Raw genomic sequence first — 18229 nt, 5'->3', positions numbered from 1 at the left:
GAGCACGGAGAGCTTCATACACCCCGACACGGTAAGGCGCTGTTCTCTCCTCGTTCACCCCTTTAATCAAAATATCTCCCTGGCCTCCGGTTCCCACTCAGTAGAGATAAAGGGGTTTTGTGTCGCAAACCTCACGGTCCAGGGAAGGGAGTTTAAAAATTACCGGCTCTACGTCCTTCCCCACCTCTGCACGGCGGCACTCCTAGGTTTAGATTTCCAGTGTAATCTCCAAAGTCTAACTTTCAAATTCGGCGGCCCTATACCCCCCCTCACTGTCTGCGGCCTCGCGACCCTCAAGGTCGATCCGCCTTCCCTGTTTGCGAACCTCACCCCGGATTGCAAACCTGCCGCCACCAGGAGCAGACGGTACAGTGCCCAGGATCAGATCTTTATTAGGTCAGAGGTCCAAAGGCTACTGAGGGAAGGAGTCATTGAAGCTAGCAACAGTCCCGGGAGAGCTCAAGTAGTGGTAGTAAAGATCGGGGAGAAGCATAGGATGGTCATCAACTACAGTCAAACCATCAACAGGATTACGCAGCTGGAAGCGTACCCTCTCCCCCGCATATCCAACCTGGTAAACAGGATCGCGCATTACAAGGTCTTCTCCACGGTGGATCTTAAGTCCGCCTACCAGCAGCTCCCCATCCGCACTAGTGACCGCAAATATACTGCCTTCCAGGCAGATGAGCGGCTCTATCACTTCTTAAGGGTTCCCTTCGGTGTCACTAACAGGGTCTCGGTCATCCAGCGCAAGACGGACCGAATGGTTGACCGGTACGGTTTACGGGCAACATTCCCGTATTTCGATAATGTCACCAACTGCAGCCACGGCCAGCAGGTCCACGACACCAACCTCCGAAAATTCCTCCTGACAGCAAAGATCCTTAATCTTACGTATAACAAGGATAAATGCGTGTTTAGCACCGACCGCCTAGCCATCCTCGGCTACGTGGTGCGAAATGGAGTTATAGGCCCCGACCCTGAGGCTGAGCAGGGCTGAATATGCTTTCAAGGAGGTTTTAGACATTGATCTTGGGACTGAGGTAGTCTGTGTAGAGGTATTACGGTATCTGGTAATGCTGGAACACCATTGGTAGATATTGTATGTTTCCTATTGGTCAAGCTGTACCTGGGCTGCTGGGGGAAACAACTGGCTTATTAAAGCCTTCAGTTGGACTACAATCTCGCTTTAGTGGTCATTGATCGCGCATCAGGGGCTAAAGGTATCAAAGAATATCGGGGAAAAGGAGGAACAGTTACTGAGTTGGGAGATCAGCTATGACTATAATGAATGGAGGAGCAGACTCGAATGGCCGAATGGCCTTCTCCTGCTCTTATTTTCTATTTTTTATATCTCTGTTGCATGGCACTGTGCCAAATACCTTTTCAAAGTGCATAGCTGGGATTCTCCGAGCCCATGCCGGGTCGGGGAATCAAACGGGGGGGGGGAGGGTGGCGTGCGGATCCCGCCGCACCACTCCGACGCCGGGCCCCGATTCTCCAGCGACTGGAGAATCGGCGCTAATCGCGCAGGCACAGTCGCTGCACCGCCGGTTGGGGGCCGTTGGAAGCGGACCCCGCTTCGATGCTCCGCGTTCGACGGTCGAGTGCCCGCCGACGTCGTTCGCGTATGGTCCTACCGGGCGGGACCTCGGCGTTCTGGCTGCAGGGGCCGTCCTGTTGGGGGGGGGGGGGGGGGGTGATGGGGGCCGACTCCGGGGGGGCCTCCATGGTGGCCAGGCCCGCGATTGGGGGCAACCGATCGGCGGGCGTGCTCATTCCGGGGGGGCCTATATTCCTCCATGCCGGGCCCCTGTAGGGCTCCGCCATGTTGCCCGGGAGGCCAGCGCAGAGACGGCCATGGCGCGCATGCGTGGACTCACGTTGGCTCTGTAGGGCCGGCTTTCACCGCCAGAGCAGCGCACAGCGTTCCGGCGCAGTGCAAGCCCACAAGGAAGGGGAGAATGACTGGGCCTGGATGCCCGTTGACGCCGGCGTTGCTCACGACGGTTTTGACGCCAGCGTCCTCACTTGGCTGGGATTTTGGAGAATCCCAGCCCATGTGTGTCACATCAACAACATGACCCTCATCGTCCCGTTCTGTCACCTCTTCAAAAAACTCCAGCCTGTTGGTTAAACACGATTTTCCCTTTTCATCCTAATCAACCCCCCTTTTTAATTCTGTCCTGAATAATTGTGTCTGGAAGCTTGCCCACCTTTGAAGTTAATCCGACTGCTCTGCAATGGGTAGGCAACCGTAAAACCTTGTTTGAACAAGGCTGCAATGTTTGCAACTGTCCAGTCATCTGGCACCTCCCCTGACACCCTTCGATATCCCTGGATGCATTTCATCCGGTCACAGCGCCTTGTCAAGTTTAAGTACCGACAATGTTATGGCACGGTTGATGTTAAGTGTCAAGTTCCCGAAATCTTAAAGAGAAAGTTTAAATAGTTGCCAAAATTAGGAGAGTTTCCCAATCAGGAAATCATGTCCCTGACTATTTGTGTTGATTTCATAGTAATTAAATGTTTCTTAAGAATTAAAGAAAAAAAACATAGAATTACACTTAAGGGCAGCAGGGTGGCGCAGTGGTTAGCATTGCTGCCTCACGGCGCCGAGGTCCCAGGTTCGATCCCGGCTCTGGGTCACTGTCCGTGTGGAGTTTGCTCATTCTCCCCATGTTTGCGTGGATCGCGCCCCCACAACCCAAAGATGTGCAGGGTAGGTGACTGGCCACGCTAAATTGCCCCTTAATTGAGAAAAAAAAATGAATCGGGTACTCTAAGTTTATTAAAAGAAAGAATTACACTTAGACAGAAAAATGGCTTTACACAATAATCAATACTTTAAAACAGTCCCAAAAATCTGTAACTTAACAATGCTCAGAGCTAACTTTCCCTTTTCAATTCAGCAACTATCCTTATAGATTTTAAAATCTATAGAATTCCAGTATCTTTTTTCACCTCACACTATTTGTTTTCCCTTTGTTATTTTTTGAGTCTGACAGCAGCTTGTTCAGCAGGTCTGGTCTTGTTTTGGAAGTTCTGACCAGATATCCTGCAGTCCTCTGCGATATCTAAGCAGCTGCGCCCCCCCCCCCCCGCCCCCCCCCCCCCCACCTCCCCCCCACACCCCATTCACCAAGGCTTCAGAATTGTTGTGTTCTGTGACCTTGCTGTTGCAATGATTTTCACAGAACATCTTGTTGCTTAACCATAACGATGATTTATTGATGAACACATGGAAAGATAACAAACAGAATTCTACACAGACAAAGTTACTATGTGAGTTCTGTGAACTCTCCGAGAACTACCCTTATGTGCGACCGTCCTGTTGTACACCTTACTTCCAAGTGGTGAGTGTTTCATGTCGCGTGACCGATGCCTGGCTCCACCAGCTGGTCAGGGGTCGCATTGCTAAGTATGTACAATACTATTCACAGGCATATCACCACATCCCCCTTCCTTTGGAGATGTTAACATTTATGGATAACAACATGATTCGTATTATCGTTTTAACACATGTGGCATATGTATATACAGATTCAACTGTGCTTCAATTAAGATGATATGCCTACTGGAAGTGTCCCTTTTGCACAGCTCATTGCGAATCTCCAACAGTGTCACCCCACTGATCTTCTAGGTTCTTGTCAGCTTTCCGACGTCGCTTCTAGAAGACTGGTGTCCATGCAGGTCTTTTGTGCCTTAGCCTTTTGAAGCGATGCGTCCTGAAGACTGGCCATGCCTGCGTCATCAGCTTCTGCATCACCAGCTTCTTTCGCGTCCTTACACAATGCTATTTGTTGCTGCGTTGACGCGCACTCTCTGGCCTGTCGTCCACATTGCCGATGTCTTCTTGTTTGGTATTATCGGTGGGACTCACAGTATCCCCCACTCTCATTCTCTTCCTCTTTTTTGATTTGAGAGCGATTTTGTGACTGCTCGTCTTTTTCCGCTTGGCTTTGATAGCACCCCTCTTTCCGCTGGCCTGCGCAATGGGAGCGGTTGGTTGTGGATCATCTGCTGAGACTTCTCGTGTTAGCATACTTCTGTGGGATGTGCATTGTGGTCAAGTATACCTTCAGTAGCTGGCTGCAGAGCCCCTACTCTGGTACCTTGGTTGGATCCACATCCCCAACGTTGGGTGCTGTCCCTACATCATGTATTTGAGTCCCAAGCGATGGCTCTTACGTCACTCAAAGTTATAATGCATAGGTCATCTTTTCCTGCAGAACCAAGTGATGGTTCCTCATCATCTGGTAATATTATATACCTATCATCTGCCGTTGTGGAGCTGCTTACAGATACAGCCACATCTGGTAATATTATATACGTATCATCTGTCGTTGTGGAGCTGAAAAACAGATCTGCTCCACTAGCTCACCTTTCGGTGTAGTGGCCTCGAGTATTGTGGAGTCCACTACTTGAACCATTTCATAGGCCTGAGATGATTCACCGTATGCTTCTGGAGCCAGTTTCTCCGGAATAGGTGTTATATCTTCCGTTATTAATTCCCGTACCAGCCTCCCCGAACAGGCGCTGGAATGTGGCGACTAGGGGCTTTTCACAGTAACTTCATTGAAGCCTACTCGTGACAATAAGCGATTTTCATTCTTTCATAGTTTGTTCGCAGCTTAGTCACTTTCATTCAATCCATTTCATTTCAAAGTGTCTGCTACTGCAATCTCACCTCCAGTCTCTGTATACGCCATCTTAGAGCTTTCACACTTCTCGGTGACCTGCGCAGACCGGGCGTTCCTTGTGATCACCTCGTTATTCCCGCCAAACCCCCGGAGTAGAGCTTCACAGGATTCCTCATCTTAGTTTACCATCACTCCCGTGAAGCTACCTGACTAGCATTTCATAGTCGTCCCCATCTGGCTCGCCCTTTACCTTCTTCATCGTATTCAAGGCCTTCGGAAATATAATTGTAGTACTCATCATTGGAGTCAGTGTCATCTGAAAGACTTCTCCTGTAAAGTACGACATTGCACATGGAATTATGTGTTCATGGAGCAGGCCATCAATTTAAGTCAGCGACGAGTATTGCTGCAAAACTCTTATTTAACACTTCATGCTGTGGAACGTCAGGAGGACTGAGGAAATTGAAGAATGAGTCATTTGGTAGAGTTTTTGTAATTGTTTTACGAGTACTCCCACCCGTATGCTTCGGCTCGTATACTTTTGTATTTACCTTTTTTGTAAAATACTCATTTGGTTCAAACTTAAAGTCCAGAGTGAAGCTGATTGGCTGTTCAAGCTCTGAACATTTAACGTACACATCTTGCAGATGATTTAATACGGGCTCATCATGCTCTTGTACCACACCATTGAATATGTACACCTTCCTTCTCCTGTATCATACCACTGAGTATATACATCTTCCTGCTCCTTTACCATATCACTGAGTACATACACCTTCCTGCCCCTGTATCATACCACTGAGTATATACATCTTCCTGCTCCTGTATCATATCACTGAGTATATACATCTTCCTGCTCCTTTACCATATCACTGAGTACATACACCTTCCTGCTCCTGTATCATATCACTGAGTACATACAACTTCCTGCTCCTGTATCATACCGCTGAGTATATACATCTTCCTGCTCCTGTATCATATCACTGAGTACATACATCTTCCAGCCCGTGTATCATATCACTGAGTATTTACATCTTCCAGCCTGTGTATCATATCACTGAGTATATACATCTTCCAGCCCCTGTATCATATCACTGAGTATATACAACTTCCTGCTCCTGTATCATACCACTGAGTATATACGTCTTCCTGCTCCTGTATCATATCACTGAGTACATACATCTTCCAGCCCGTGTATCATATCACTGAGTATATACATCTTCCAGCCCGTGTATCATATCACTGAGTATATACATCTTCCAGCCCCGGTATCATATCACTGAGTATATACACCTTCCTGCTCCTGTATCATACCACTGAGTATATACGTCTTCCTGCTCCTGTATCATATCACTGAGTATATACATCTTCCTGCTCCTGTATCATACCACTGAGTATATAGACCTTCCTGCTCCTGTATCATACCACTGAGTATATACATCTTCCTGCTCCTGTATCATACCACTGAGTATATACACCTTCCTGCTCCTGTATCATACCACTGAGTATATACACCTTCCTGCTCCTGTATCATACCACTGAGTATATACATCTTCCAGCCCCTGTATCATATCACTGAGTATATACATCTTCCTGCTCCTGTATCATACCACTGAGTATATACACCTTCCTGCTCCTGTATCATACCACTGAGTATATACGTCTTCCTGCTCCTGTATCATATCACTGAGTATATACATCTTCCTGCTCCTGTATCATATCACTGAGTACATACACCTTCCTGCTCCTGTATCATACCACTGAGTATATACATCTTCCAGCCCCTGTATCATATCACTGAGTATATACATCTTCCTGCTCCTGTATCATATCACTGAGTACATACACCTTCCTGCTCCTGTATCATACCATTGAGTATATACATCTACCTGCTCCTGTACCATATCACTGAGTACATAGACCTTCCTGCTCCTGTATCATACCATTGAGTATATACATCTACCTGCTCCTGTACCATATCACTGAGTACATACACCTTCCTGCTCCTGTATCGTATAACTGAGTATATACACCTTCCTGCTCCTGTATCATAGCACTGAGTATATACATCGACCTGCTCCTGTACCATATCACTGAGTACATAGACCTTCCTGCCCCTGTATCATACCACTGAGTATATACATCTTCCTGCCCCTGTATCATACCACTGAGTATATACATCTTCCTGCCCCTGTATCATACCACTGAGTATATACGTCTTCCTGCTCCTGTATCATACCACTGAGTATATACGTCTTCCTGCTCTTGTATCATATCACTGAGTACATACATCTTCCAGCCCGTGTATCATATCACTGAGTATATACATCTTCCAGCCCGTGTATCATATCACTGAGTATATACATCTTCCAGCCCCGGTATCATATCACTGAGTATATACACCTTACTGCTCCTGTATCATACCACTGAGTATATACGTCTTCCTGCTCCTGTATCATATCACTGAGTATATACATCTTCCTGCTCCTGTATCATACCACTGAGTATATAGACCTTCCTGCTCCTGTATCATACCACTGAGTATATACATCTTCCTGCTCCTGTATCATACCACTGAGTATATACACCTTCCTGCTCCTGTATCATACCACTGAGTATATACACCTTCCTGCTCCTGTATCATACCACTGAGTATATACATCTTCCAGCCCCTGTATCATATCACTGAGTATATACATCTTCCTGCTCCTGTATCATACCACTGAGTATATACACCTTCCTGCTCCTGTATCATACCACTGAGTATATACGTCTTCCTGCACCTGTATCATATCACTGAGTATATACATCTTCCTGCTCCTGTATCATATCACTGAGTACATACACCTTACTGCTCCTGTATCATACCACTGAGTATATACATCTTCCAGCCCCTGGTATCATATCACTGAGTATATACATCTTCCTGCTCCTGTATCATATCACTGAGTACATACATCTTCCTGCTCCTGTATCATACCATTGAGTATATACGTCTTCCTGCTCCTGTACCATATCACTGAGTACATAGACCTTCCTGCTCCTGTATCATACCATTGAGTATATACATCTACCTGCTCCTGTACCATATCACTGAGTACATACACCTTACTGCTCCTGTATCGTATAACTGAGTATATACACCTTCCTGCTCCTGTATCATCGCACTGAGTATATACATCTACCTGCTCCTGTACCATATCACTGAGTACATAGACCTTCCTTCCCCTGTATCATACCACTGAGTATATACATCTTCCTGCCCCTGTATCATACCACTGAGTATATACATCTTCCTGCTCCTGTATCATATCACTGAGTATATACACCTTCCTGCTCCTGTATCATATCACTGAGTACATAGACCTTCCTGCCCCTGTATCATACCACTGAGTATATACATCTTCCTGCTCCTGTATCATACCACTGAGTATATACATCTTCCTGCTCCTGTATCATACCACTGAGTATATACATCTTCCAGCTCCTGTATCATACCACTGAGTATATACATCTTCCTGCTCCTGTATCATACCACTGAGTATATACATCTTCCAGCTCCTGTATCATATCACTGAGTATATACAACTTCCTGCTCCTGTATCATTTCACTGAGTATATACATCTCCCTGCTCCTGTATCATATCACTGTGTATATACACCTTCCTGCTCCTGTATCATATCACTGAGTATATACATCTTCCTGCTCCTGTACCATATCACTGAGTATATACACCTTCCTGCTCCTGTATCATATCACTGAGTATATACACCTTCCTGCTCCTGTATCATTTCACTGAGTATATACATCTTCCAGCCCCTGTATCATACCACTGAGTACATACACCTTCCTGCTCCTGTATCATACCATTGAGTATATACATCTACCTGCTCCTGTACCATATCACTGAGTACATAGACCTTCCTGCTCCTGTATCATACCACTGAGTATATACATCGTCCTGCTCCTGTATCATATCACTGAGTATATACATCTACCTGCTCCTGTACCATATCACTGAGTATATACACCTTCCTGCTCCTGTATCATACCACTGAGTATATACATCTTCCTGCTCCTGTATCATATCACTGAGTATATACATCTACCTGCTCCTGTACCATATCGCTGAGTATATACACCTTCCTGCTCCTGTATCATATCACTGAGTATATACATCTTCCTGCTCCTGTATCATACCACTGAGTACATACACCTTCCTGCTCCTGTATCATACCACTGAGTATATACATCTTCCAGCCCCTGTATCATATCACTGAGGATATACACCTTTCTGCTCCTGTATCATACCACTGAGTATATACATCTTCCTGCTCCTGTACCATATCACTGAGTACATACACCTTCCTGCTCCTGTATCATATCACTGAGTACATACACCTTCCTGCTCCTGTATCATATCACTGAGTATATACACCTTCCTGCTCCTGTATCATATCACTGAGTATATACACCTTCCTGCTCCTGTACCATATCACTGAGTACCTACACCTTCCTGCTCCTGTATCATACCACTGAGTATATACACCTTCCTGCTCCTGTATCATACCACTGAGTATATACATCTTCCTGCTCCTGTACCATATCACTGAGTACATACACCTTCCTGCTCCTGTATCATACCACTGAGTATATACATCTTCCTGTTCCTGTATCATATCACTGAGTATATACATCTTCCTGCTCCTGTATCATACCACTGAGTATATACGTCTTCCTGCTCCTGTATCATATCACTGAGTATATACACCTTCCTGCTCCTGTATCATAGCACTGAGTATATACATCCTCCTGCTCCTGTATCGTATCACTGAGTATGTACACCTTCCTTCTCCTGTATCATATCACTGAGTATATACATCTTCCTGCTCCTTTACCATATCACTGAGTACATACACCTTCCTGCTCCTGTATCATATCACTGAGTATATACACCTTCCTGCTCCTGTATCATACCACTGAGTATATACATCTTCCTGCTCCTGTACCATATCACTGAGTACATACACCTTCCTGCTCCTGTATCATATCACTGAGTATATACATCTTCCTGCTCCTGTATCATATCACTGAGTATATACACCTTCCTGCTCCTGTATCATACCACTGAGTATATACACCTTCCTACTCCTTTTTTTCCACATAAAACGCGACAGATCCTCCACACTTAGCCTCAGAAACGGAGAATCTGGCCCATAGAGCTTAAACTGCTGTTTGAAAATGCACCAGTTTTCGTCTACGTTACTCGACATTTGAAGCTGGTGGGGTGCCTTTAATGAATTATTGATGAACACGTGGAAAGATAACAAACGAGTCCGACGCCTTCCTTCATCAGGTGGATTCCTCGGACTTTCGGCGGGGGGGAGGGGGGTGGGGGCGGGGGGAATGTTACAACCTGCCTGAATTCTATTGGCTGGGGACTATTGGTTATCCCATGTTTCTTGGGGAGTATGAGCTCCCCCAATGAGGGGGCTAGGGGGCGAGGAAAACATTAGCAGTTGCACCTGTATAAATAGAGCTGGCCAATGTGGCACCGCCTCTCGAGTAGGAAGCAGTGGTGAACTATTGCTGCTATGTATATATTAGTTGTAAATAAAGTTATTTTCTTTTTGACTGTACAAACTCATGCTGGATTCTTCGTGACCCTCACAGGTGAATTCAGAAAGTTTATTCGCCATTATAAATGTAACAAGCCAGAACGATGAAATACAAAGTGTCAGTTAACAGTACTCAGTAGTAATTAACAGGAGGAAGCAAAAGCTGAACTTTAACAATTGAACAGATTTCTCAATGTGCTTCTCAGACCACGGCGTGAAGTCAAGGTTCTGAAAATGTGGCTGACATGTTAAAAAACACTTCTCTCTCTCGACACCTCTCTCTTTACGGCTTCTCAAGATCTCTTTTTATACTTGAACGATTTTTAAAACCAACCTTAGTCAGTTGTTGGAAAATAGCGAATTGGTCAATGGGAAGCAATTAAACGTCCTCGCTGCGCCTGACTTGGCCTCTCAATGGGCTGGATCCAGATTTACATATTTAAGTGTGCAGTTAAGCCCACCAAAATACATTTGCGCCGGAGTTACCCAAGGTGTAGGACCTAATGGCCTCGCCTCGGAGACTCCGATCGGGCGCCATTTAGCACTTCTGTCCACTAATGTGGACCAGACGCAATCGCACTGGGGGGGGGGGCGGGGGGGGGGGGGGGGGGGGGGGGCGGGGGGGGGGTGGTTGTCTCCCAAGCAATGGGAAATTTCCTGGTGATCGGGCTCAGGCAGGGGGTACCCTGTCCCCCCCGATGTCACCCGAGCAATGCGGCACTGCCATCCTGGCACCCTGGCAGTGCCACCTAGCAACCCTGCCATTACCACCTGGGTGCCACCCTGGCAGTGCCAGAGTGTCCAGGTGGCATTTCCAGGCTGGAAGGGGTGGTGCCAGGCTGGCAGTGTCAAGGTGGCCAAGTGGCATCTTGCCCATGTCGGGGATCGGGTTAGGGGGTGCCCAGACCTTACATGGGGGGGGGGGGGGTGGGGGGAAATCAATGACCCCCTAATTGGTAAGTTGCGGAGTTCGGGATGGGGTTAGAGGTGGTGGGGTCCGGAGGCAGAGGTGGTGGAGTCCAGAGATCGGGGCGCCATTTTGGTTCCTGCAATGGCGAGTGCATTAATTGAGCCGAATTGCGGCCTCGGCAAGGCATTCCTTGCCAAGGCCTAAAAATGAAGCAGAGTCCCGTTTAATAGCGGGTCATTCTTGGCAATGCAAGTGCCGTCGAACCACACTAACCACGCCCAAACGGGGCTCTGTTTCATTTACATTAAACCCCGCCCATAAGTTTTCAATGATGAAAGAAGAGATAGCCCCTAGTTTCTTTTAGCTAATTATGCATGTTGTCTCAACTGTAAGACAATGGCTTCTCAAAACCTCTAACCCTTATCTTGAGTTTGCCTAAGTGTAGACCAATTATTGGTTTACATAACTGTCTGTCATTTATAATTGAGACATCTTGAATAGAAGCCTATTCATTCCTTCAGTCAAGGTGAACAAGTTCATGTTATCTTTGGTTGGCCTGTCTGGGAAGGGAGTATCTTAAGATGCATTTTAAGAATTTGTATTAATAATCAAGTGTTAATTATATAATTTGTTTATAATTATAAAAGTTACAAACTTTTTGTGTCACAGTTACATTACTGTACTAGCCTTGCTAACACATCTATTAATGCATTATTTATTCTTTAATTGTCTCACAACTATCAACAACCATTATCAGCTACTTTTGGTTCCAGTCTATTTGGCCCAGATCCGTTCTTGCCCCATTGAAGTCAGCTCTCCCCCAGTTAATTATTCTTACTCTGGATTGCCCATTATCCTTTTCTATCATCATCCTCAACCTTACAGTACAATGATCACTGTCTCCTAAATGTCCTCCCAACTGACACTTAGTCAACATGGCCCACTTCATTTCCAAGAGCCAGGTCCAACAGTGTCTCCTTTTTTGTTGGACTGGACACTTACTGCTGTAGAAAAGCTTCCTGACACCATCTCGGAACTTTTTCCCCTCCCCACTATCACTATCCCAGTCTAAATTCTGGTAATTAAAGTCTCCCATTATTATTATTTTTAAATTTAGAGTACCCAATTATTTTCTTTTAAAATTAAAGGTGCAATTTAGCGTGGCCAATCCACCTAACCTGCACATCTTTGGGTTGTGGGGGTGAAACCCACACAGACATGGGGAGAATGTGCAAACTCCATACGGACAGTGACCCAGAGCCGGGATTCGAACCCGGGTCCTCAGCGTCGCAGTCCCAGTGCTAACCACTGCGCCACATACCGCCCTAAAGACTCCCATTATAACTACTCCATAATATTTGCATCTCTCTGTAATTTCCCTGCAGGTTTGTACTTCTACAGCCTTCCCACTAGTTGGCAGTCGATAGACTCCACCCTTTTTGCTCCTTAGCTCCAGCCAACTTGATTCTGTCCTTGCATCCTCTGGGACAACTTCTTTCTCCAGTGCTACAGTGCCGTTCTTAACCAATATTGCCAGTTACCTATCCTTTCCGAACACCTTGTACCGAGGAATATTTAACATTCAATCCTGCCCTTCTTTGAGCTGTATCTGTTATCACCACATTATTATGTTTTCACATCACAATCTGTGCCGGTAATTCCCCAATCTTATTTGCTATGCTTTGTGTATTCGCATACGTGCACAATAATCCTGACTTAGATATCATTACTTTCTCCCTTACTCTGGCATCACCTATTAACTTGCTAACCTTCATGCTAGTGCTCTCAGTTCCTCCCAGTATTTTGTGCACACTGATATTCCTCTCTAATATTCCTTCTTGGTTCCCACACCCCTGTCTTAAAGTTTAAAGCCATCCCAACAGCACTAGCAAAATGTCCCACAAGGAACTCAATCCCAGCTCTGTTCAGGTGCAACTCGTCCAATGTGGCACCAATGTGGACCTTGACATCTGGCCATTCAACCTTCCCCTGAAAGATTTCCTGCAGCTACGCTGTGGCATCCTTGCCCCTGGCAGCCGGGAGGCAACACACCATCCCCGAGTCACGTCTATGGCCACAGAAATGCTTGTTTGTTTCCCAAACTGATGAGTCCCTATCTCTATTGCTTTGGCTTTCTTCTTCCTCCCCTCCTGTATAGCCAAGACACTTGTGATACCACAAACCTGGCTCTGACTGTGCTTCTCTGAGGGATCCGTGGAAATGGAAAACTGATTTGTGTACGGGACCCAAGGGATTCGTGCACTACCTTCCTGGTTCTCTTGGACTGTCAGCTGGTCACTCATTCCCTCTCTACCTCAAGGCTCTGAAGCTACGGTGTGACCACAGCTTTGAACGTGCTATTCACGTAGCTCTCAGACTCCCGGCTGTGCCACAGTGACTCCAGTTGCCACTCGAACTCTGAAAGCTGGACCTCAAGCTTGTGCAGCTTGTCAGCACTTCCTGCATAATTGGTTGTCTCAGACAGGTAGCATCCATGACTTCTCACATATAACAGAAAGTCAGGGAGCATGGGATACAGGGAAATTTGGCTCTCTGGATACAGAATTGGCTGGCCGAAAGAAGACAGCGAGTGGTAGTGGATGGAAAGTATTCCGCCTGGAGGTCGATGACCAGTGGTGTCCTGCAGAGATCTGTCCTGAAACCTCTGCTCTTTGTGGTTTTTATAAATGACTTGAATAAAGAAGTGGAAGGGCGGGTTAGTAAGTTTGCCTATGACACAAAGGTTGGTGGTGTTGCAGATAGTGTTGGGGGTTGTTGCCGGTTACAACAGGACATTGACAGGTTGCAGAGCTGGGTTGAGAAGTGGCAGATGGAGTTCAACCTAGAAAATGTGAAGTGATTCATTTTGGAAGGTCGAATTTGAATGTTGAATGCAGGGTTGAAGGGAGGATTCTTGAAAATGTGGAGGAACAGAGGGATCTTGGGGTCCACGTACATAGATCCCTCAAAGTTGCTACCCAGGTTGATAGGGTTGTTAAGAAGGCTATGGTATGTTGGCTTTCATGAACAGGGGGATTTAGTTTAAGAACCGCAAGGTTTTGCTGCAGCTTTATGAAGGCCTGGTTACCACACTTGGAATATTGTGTCCAGTTCTGGTCACCTCATTGTAGGAGGGATGTGGATGCTTTGGAGAGGGTGCAGAGGAGATTTACCAGGATGCTGCCTGGACTGGAGGGCATGTCTTATGAAGAAAGGTTGATGGAGCTAGGGCTTTTCTCATTGGAGCGAAGAAGGAAGAGAGGTGACTTGATAGAGGTGTACAAGTTGATGAGAGGCATGGATAGAGTGGATAGCCAGAGATTTTTCCCTAGGGCGGAAATGGCTGTCACGAGGGGACATAATTGTAAGGTTATTGGAGGAAGGTATAGGGGAGATATCAGAGGTCGGTTCTTTACACAGAGAGTGGTGGATTAGGATAAATGGTCGACACATCGCGGGCCGAAAAGCCTGTACTGTGCTGTACTGTTCTATGTTCTATGTTCTTGCTGCCTGCAATAAAACAGCCTGCCAGTTCACCAGACCCAGACACGCCAACGGCCAAAAACCTAACAAAAGATTAACTTGTCCTTTGGGTGTGTGGCTTATTCTACATTCCCTCTGCTGTCTCAATGCTTTCTATACGTTTTACCAGTAAATCAGGGGCAGACTCCTTATCCTACATGTAAAATAGAGTCAATTACTACGTCGGGTCATTCAACAGTCTAGTCTCAGTGAGTGATGAGACAAGTTTAATACTACATCTCCTATCATAATGACCTGTCACTTTTTGCTCACATCAACATTGACTATGAAATGTTTCGGAAATTAATTCAAAGATTATCTTAGAAATGAATTACCTGATTGCAATGTACAACTCCTCACTGGCCTCCCCCGTGCTCCGTGTAGGGGGCTTGCTGACGCTGCTTGGTTGGGCCGGGGGTGCAGGCAAACTCTTGCCTCGTGTGGTGCTGGTGGTGTGTCACCTCACCTAGCAACAGGATGAAAAATAATTTGCGTCATTCATATATCAGAGCTTGGAGGTCATTGCACAAATCCAGATCACTGTATCACTTGTTTTTGATGCGACACAGCTGCATTAGTCACGGAAAGAGGCATACTATGTAACATTAAAATAACAATTGTATCACCTATTTTTTACCCACAACTTCCTCCTGGAGCTCATGGTCCATGGCCTCCAGCTGCTTTTCATTGGATCGTGAGGCTGCAATGTATTGCATCTTCCAGCCATTCTGTCCTCCATTGCTGTTTCGAGGCATTTGTTGCCGGCAGAATTCTCCTTAATTCTGCCAGAGAAAGTATATTTGGAATCATCTAACTTTGATGTGATATCTGACAAACCACTCTCCGCCACTGTTGCTGTCCGCGACAGTGCATGACACAATTTTGGACACCCTGAAACTTAGGCTTTTCACCTGATCGTGGCCAATCTGAATGAAGCATCAACTAATCAACTTTCCCACCTCTGCCCATTCACCTTTCGCCTCCTTGCTTACCTGGAATCTATCGACCCCTGCCTTAAAAATATTCAAAGATTCTGCTTCCCCCGCCCTTGGAGGAGGAGAGTTCCAAAGTCTCACGACCCTCTGAAAAAAAGATTCCTCCTCATCCCTGTCTTAAACGCACGACCCTCCATTTCGTTAGCTTTCCTAATTACTTGAACCTTTATCGATTTGTGAACTATAGGACACCCAGATCCCTCTGCAGCTCAGAACTCTGCAATCGCTCACCATTTAGGTGCTTTTTAAAAATTCTTCCTGCCAAAATGGGCTTTTTAGCCTTTTCCCACCTCTTTTTCAGATCTACCCACTCACATGGCCTATCTACATTCATTTTTAGTATCCTTATTTTGGGGAGAATTTTCTGCGCCATCCGTGCCCCCCTCCCCACCAACCACAGTTGGTATCTCCAGTTGGTTTCAACTGATCCTTCCAGCGGCACGGTAGCACAGTGGTTAGCACTGTTGCTTCACAGCGCCAGAGTCCCAGGTCCGATTCCCGGCTTGGGTCACTGTCTGTGCGGAGTCTGCACGTGCTCTCCGTGTGTGCATGGGTTTCTTCCGGGTGCTTAGGTTTCCTCCCACAGTCCAAAGGTGTGCGGGTTAGGTGGATTGGCCATGATAAATTGCCCTAAGTGTCCAAAAAAGGTTAGGTGAGGTTACTGGGTTACGGGGATGGGGTGGAGGTGTGGGCTTAGGTAGGGTGCACTTTCCAAAGTGCCGGTGCAGACTCGATGGGCCGAATGGCCTCCTTCTGCACTATAAATTCTATGTTTCCTCTTCCCCCCCCCCCCCCCCCCCTCCCAACCCCCACTGAAATCGGATCCCTGAGTGATTGAACTGGGCCTGGATTTTCTGACTTCCGATCAATGTCCAACCTGCAACCTTTCCCTCCCTCTCTGGCTGTTGCCGGTTGCCAAAGGTTTCCCCTTCCTAAAAAGTATCTAATGCTGTGTCCGTGAAATGGATTCAAAGATATTAATCAGATCCGGCTGTCAACAGTACACTTTTCTAAGTTACCCTTGCAATTCTATTTCATTTTCAAAACCCTTTTTTGTTGTTGATTAATGTCATGTTGACATTTAGTTATGTTGTCATTGCTTTCATTGAAGCAACCGTGATATTGATTTAATGACTGCCAGTTTTTCCTGTGATAATCTGTATTGATTACATGTTAAAAATTTATGGCTGATATTTATTATGATAATAATGAGGAAAAATAATGATGATCAATTGGCAGGAAGGAAACGGGATAGCAAAGTTGCTCTTACTGTCACTGCTGATATGAAAAGGTGATTTATATCACAGGCTCAGACTCAACCTGTAATGCGGTGAAGTGGTTTCTCATTTCCAGCACATTTGATGTTTGTGTGATCCACGGTGGCACAGTGGTTAGCACTGTTGCTTCACAGCGCGAAGGTCCCGGGTTCGATTCCCGGCTTGGGTCACTGTCTGTGCAGGGTCTGCACTTTCTCCCCGTGTCTGCGTGGGTTTCCTCCGGGTGCTCCAGTTTCCTCCCACAAGTCCCGAAAGACGTGCTTGTTAGGTGAACAGGACATTCTGAATTCTCCCTCAGTTACCCGAAAAGGTGCCTGATTGTGGCGACGAGGAGCTTTTCACAGTAACTTCACTGCAGTGTCAATGTAAGCCAACTTGTGACAGTAATAATGATTATTATTATTAATATATTGCACTTTGGGACCACATAGAGCATTTGCGGGGTTTAACTTCTGTTTCTGATACATGTTTAGCTTGTTCCTACGAGGCAGCCAATTATTTAAGGTGGTGAAGTCATAGAAACATAGAATCATAGAATTTAAAGTGCAGAAGGAGGCCATTCAGCCCATCGAGTCTGCATTAACCCTTAGAAAGAGCACCCTACTTAAACCCACACCTTCACCCTATCACCCTAACCCAGTAACTCCACCTACCCTTTTTGGACACTAACGGCAATTTAGCATGGCCAAACCACCTAACCTGCACATTTCTGGACTGTGGGAGGAAACCGGGGCACCCAGAAGAAACCCATGCAGCCATGGAGAGAACGTGCAGACTCAGCACAGACAGTGACCCAAACCAGGAATCGAACCGGGACCCTGGAGCTGTGAAGCAATGATGCTAACCACTGTGCTACTGTGCCGCCCCTAAGTGACCAGCAAGTTCCATTACCCCCAATAGTGCACCTCTCCTAGAGTCCCAGTTACCTTACACTCTTCAGGCGAGGTTCACATGTGAGCAAACACAATGAGCATCATTCAGCTATTTGACAAAGGGCATATCACATCCAACCTGACATTTGCAGCTAACGTATAATTGATCAGTACTGAGGGTCCCTGCCCAGTCTGCAAATGGCTGTGGTCCATTAACCAAATGCACACCAGTCCCTTTAATTTTCCTGATCTGTGCAGTGCGGTTTTAACTGGGTAGTGTAGTGTAGTTGGTCCCATTGGCCAAGTAGTGATTCCCTGACCTTACAAAACCTGCTCCACTAGGTTCTACCTGGTCTAAATTCTCGGTGATAAATTATTGTTTTGGTTCTGT

At 46.2% G+C, this 18229-nt stretch overlaps 1 long non-coding RNA gene across 1 annotated transcript in view; it reads right to left on the bottom strand.

Moving 5' to 3' along the window:
• LOC140407760 (uncharacterized) overlaps positions 1-15098 on the bottom strand; it is a 68254-nt gene extending 53156 nt beyond the window's left edge. The window contains exon 1 of the long non-coding RNA XR_011939783.1: positions 15030-15098. This is a non-coding gene — a long non-coding RNA (uncharacterized lncRNA). The remainder of the gene's footprint in view (positions 1-15029) is intronic.
• Between the last annotated feature and the right edge of the window lie 3131 nt (positions 15099-18229).

This window comes from Scyliorhinus torazame, chromosome 2 (assembly GCF_047496885.1).
Source record: "Scyliorhinus torazame isolate Kashiwa2021f chromosome 2, sScyTor2.1, whole genome shotgun sequence".
NCBI lineage: Eukaryota > Metazoa > Chordata > Chondrichthyes > Carcharhiniformes > Scyliorhinidae > Scyliorhinus > Scyliorhinus torazame.
Note: the sequence above shows the minus strand (reverse complement) of the source record. Positions and strands in the feature narration are given on the sequence as shown.